This window comes from Vulpes vulpes, chromosome 6 (assembly GCF_048418805.1).
Source record: "Vulpes vulpes isolate BD-2025 chromosome 6, VulVul3, whole genome shotgun sequence".
NCBI classification, from domain to species: Eukaryota; Metazoa; Chordata; class Mammalia; order Carnivora; family Canidae; genus Vulpes; species Vulpes vulpes.
The window spans coordinates 70,129,638-70,134,284 of record NC_132785.1 but is presented as its reverse complement, the minus strand read 5'-3'; the positions used below and the strand labels follow the sequence as shown (position 1 = coordinate 70,134,284).

Genomic DNA, 4,647 nt, shown 5'->3' with positions numbered 1-4,647 from the left:
TCCTTGTTTGTAGACAGTCACCTTCTTGCTGTATCCTCACACTGTGGAGAGAGAGCTCTGGTCTCCCCATGCCCATATAAAGGCACCAATCCCATCATGGGAGCTCCAGTGCTGTGATCTAATCCAAACCTAATTACTTCCCAAAGGCCCCACCTCTAAGTACTCTCATTGGGCCTTAGGGCTTCAACATTGAATTTAGGGGGGCGGGGGGGACAAGCTTTCAGTCCATTGCACTTGCACAGGGTCATCTTTAAAAAGGGTGTTAGTTAAAGATGAACCAAATGTCTGATTTCTAGGTAAAATTTTAGCTAAAGTATGAGATGCAAATATGTTCTTTTGTCCAATCGAGATAAATATACTTGAATCTTCTTTCTAGAAAGCTAATCAAATGGAGAGTTCTAACCCTGGCCAAGTTTTCTAAAACATTCAAACACTCCATTGACCTACATCTTTGTACATTGTTAGCAGCTGAAAACATAACATCGTAGAAGTTACAAAATGTTTTAAAATAGTTCTAGAGGCCTGGTGATGCTTAAACAGTTCAGCAAAATGTTCAGTCTTGCACTTATTTATTGACTTCCTATATGCATTTTGCAAGCACTGTGCTGGATAGTGACGACTCAACCCTCAAGTAGATTTTAATCTGGAAGACTAAAAAAACAAAGGGCCAATATGTCAAAACTCACAGAGATAATTCTGTAGAAGCTTGTCTCTGGAAGAACCAAAGCATCTGGCCCAGCCCTCCATTGTGCAGAAGATGAAGCTGAGGTTCAAGGAAAGTCACTCATTATGGACTCACCAGGAGTAGAAGCCAAGGTTTCTGACAATCATAGGAGCACCAGTTATTTGTCAGAGAGAGGGAGCACCAAAGATCCTAAATTCGTATATTGATTTGTTTTAGAAACTCGCCTTCTTGGCTTTCTAATTTTTTATAGAGTCTTACTGTGAAGAGTATCATGAGCATCCAATTTCAAAAATGCACATGAAAATGCTGTGATAATTTTACAGTACCGATTTGTAAGGCATAGCGTTCCCAAGTACTATTGGATTTTTAACTTCTAGAAGATAGCCTTTACAGGCTGGTAACCTCACAACGTGGAAAACATGGTTGGTGTTATGTACCAAGCTGTTAGATTAAGTAATTGATATCTCCTGGGGGCAGGGAAGTGCAAAGGGTGTGGTTTGAGGAAGAAGTAATTGACTAAGTTGGTCTGAAAAAAAGCTGACCATATAACAAGGGTATCCTCCTGACTTATAAATGACTGAAAAATAGCAGTTCCTATGAGAGGACACATCTTACGTATAGCACTAAGCAAAGTTCTAATAAGGCTTTGAAGAAAAATGATATAACAAATGACAGATAAATGAGTAGTGTGATGTAAAGGTTAATATAGTGTGCTTGCATTTTGTGTCTTTGGATTTTAGATATCTTCAGATTGAACTTCCACCATTAAAAGAAACCATCCTCTCTTCAAAAATGCCATGGGACCTCAGTAACTCTTTTTCTATCTGTGTGTAATTTTCCCTCGGCCTGCTTTTCAGGCCAGGAACTACAGCACAAAGCCACAGCTGCTTCTGCAGCAGCTCCAAGAGAAACTCAGAGAAGTTCCATGGAACTGGCATCATCATTGGTTCTTCCACAGTCACAGAATTTCAAACCCTGTTCGTGTACTTTCCTTTTAAATTCTGACGTGAGCCTCAGAGTCACAATCTAGAACATGTTGACTTGTTCACATTAAATCACTTAACTCTCTCCTTTTGATAGATAAAAGAAGAGCCTCCAAATATACAGAACATTAATATTTATTTAAATGGCATGGGTTTATTAAAAATAAGCCCCGGGCAGCCCCGGTGGCTCAGCGGTTTAGCGCCGCCTTCAGCCCAGGGCGTGATCCTGGAGACCTGGGATCGAGTCCCACATCGGGCTCCCTGCATGGAGCCTGCTTCTCCCTCTGCTTGTGTCCCTGCGTCTCTCTCTCTCTAATAAATAAATAAAAAGTCTTAAAAAAAAAAAGCCCCAATGTCCAACAGGTGGCACCGACCATGCACACACAAAATCTGCCAATTATTTGAAAGAATGCTTTGCATTTAGAAAAGATTGAGAGACTAAAAAATAATAATTAACGAGTTCTTGATCAGGGTTAGCCCTGGATATGTTCCATTTGTCCTTCCAGGTTCACTCTGCTGTTCCTTGTTCTGTGCTCCAGGAGTCTGAGCTTCCTGTCCTCTGGCCTCACTTGGCTTCTTCAGCCAGTGCAAGGAAACAGCAAAAGGCAGGAGGAAGACGTGGGTCTTATTTTTGTTTTTAGAGACTTTATGTATTTATTCATAGACACACACACACACACACACACACACACACACACACTGAGGCAGAGGGAGAAGCATGCACCATGCAGAGAGCCTGACATGGGACTCGATCCAGGGTCTCCAAGATGACGCTCTGGGCTGCAGGCAGCGCTAAACCGCTATACCACGGGAGCTGCCCAAGAAGTGGGGTCTTAGAATTGACTTGCTGGGCCCTCTCTCCAAGGATACACTGTGTGCCATGCCGACTAAATCCCCTCCTGAAGGCTGATTCCGTCTGGCAGCCTTCCCACTGCAGTCACCAAACCAGAATTCAGGGAACTACTCACTCCTTCCCTTTCCCTTTAGAGGCAGGAAGAGTAACAGCTCCCCTTCTTGCAAGCCCCAGGGTGCTGGACTACCTTTTTGGTTTCCCTTCTCATGGCAGATACAGAAAAACTTAAGCAAAATCATAGAGCTCAGTTATGAGGTTAAGAATTCCTGTCTGCTTTGCTTGGTGCCTGGAAGAGTACCTGGCAAACAGTAGTACTCAATACATATTTGTGGAATATATTGTTATACATATAATTTTTTAGTGAAAACTCTTATTGTTAAGTAGATAATTGTTATGATTTGCCAATGTAGAAATTAAAAATAGATTCCTACATGCATACAAAAAACCTCAGTCACGTTCATTTTTTATTAATGTATACTTAATTGTACATATATACAAATATGTGAATAAAAGAGATATTAATGAATGAAAGTAACACTGGTGGTGTCCTAATGGAACCGGAGAAAGATGTTCACTACTTAAGATAGAATTCAATCTTGTAAGCAGGAGATAAGATAAGCCTTCTCTTTCAATTGCCCCCAAATAAATGTGCTCACCTGTGGGGCCCTATGAAATAAATACTTATGTAGCCTTAGCTGAGCATCTGTACTTCTCTAAAAGCTGGGAGTATAGTGGTGAATATGCTAGATTCCACCTCTCCCCATCCTGTGGAAATGTGATGGCATCAGGGTGGGGTAGAAGAGTGCTGAGTGTTGGGAGCCCATGGAAGCATGATCCTTGACTTAAAACTTCTTAACTGCAGAGCTGAGAGATAAGAAGATGTTGGCCAGGTACTGGAAGCAGGTTGGGAGGAGAAGGGGGTTCCAGGCACAGGGGACAAGAGCTTGCACAAAGGTGTGGAGAGTGAAAGCATGGCTCACTCAGGCAACTGAAAGAAGTTCTCTGTGGCTGGAATACCGAGTTTGAAAATGAGAATATTGAGAGATGAGGATGGAAAAAATAAACAGAAGTCAGACCATAAAAGGTTTTGTATAGGATTAAAGGGAGTTGAGATTTCAACCAGTTAAGTGCTCACAGAGTGAGAATAAAAGGTAAGAAAATAATTATTCTTTCCCTGTTCTCCAAAATATAAACACACATACCCACTTTATATCTCCCAGTGGGGAGGAAGTTAAGGATCCCAGAAGTTACTGTAAAGCAACACTTGTCTAATTGATATTAACCCACATTCTTTGACATGCTTAATCAACTGTGGTTAAGCAGCTAACAGTTATTGTGTGTTTACTATGTTACAGGCACTGTTGTAAGAACTTTATAGGTATGACTATTTTTTTTAAAGATTTATTTGTCTACTTGAGAGAGAGAGAGAGAGAAAGCCTGTGTGCACAGGATCATGGGAGGGGGGAGAGAGGGAGCCCGGGGAGACAGAAGAGAGTCCTAAGCAGACTCTGTGCCAGTGGAGCCTGGCAGGGTGCTCAATCCCACAACCCCGAGATCAGGACCTAAGCTGAAACCATGAGTCAGGTGCCCAACAGGTTGTGCCTCCCAGGTGCCCCTAGGTATGACTTTAACATTCACAGTAACCTGATAGATAACCCTATCAGGTAATTACTATTATTATCTGAAATTTACAGTAAGGAAGAAGAAGCACAAGAAAGTAAAAGGACTTACTCAAGGTCACACAGATACTAAGTTGATAAAGACTTCAAAAAAAAAGGTGGGCGGGGAGAGTAGTTGTTTTTCTTTACCTCCTATAGAAAGTACTTGGGAACTGCATTGATATTGAACATAAATAATCTGGACTATGATGATAAGCTTGCTTTACACAGAAATTACAATTAGTGCACACACCTTATATCGTAGCATAGAGAACAAATTTAGTGAATAGATATGTTAAGTGATTAAATCAATGTAATACGAACACAGCAACTAAATTGCTTTTTTTTCCTTTTTTTTTTTTTAAATATGGAACGCTTCATGAATTTGCATGTCATCCTTGCGCAGGGGCCACGCTAATCTTCTCTGTATCGTTCCAATTTTAGTATATGTGCTGCCGAAGTGAGCAC

The 4,647-nt window shown here is 41.2% G+C and overlaps 1 non-coding gene across 1 annotated transcript; it reads right to left on the bottom strand.

The window, feature by feature from the left end:
- Positions 1–4,540: 4,540 nt before the first annotated feature.
- On the bottom strand, positions 4,541–4,647 carry LOC112926611 (U6 spliceosomal RNA). The gene has a single exon (XR_003236365.1). It is a non-coding gene; the product is annotated as a U6 spliceosomal RNA (small nuclear RNA).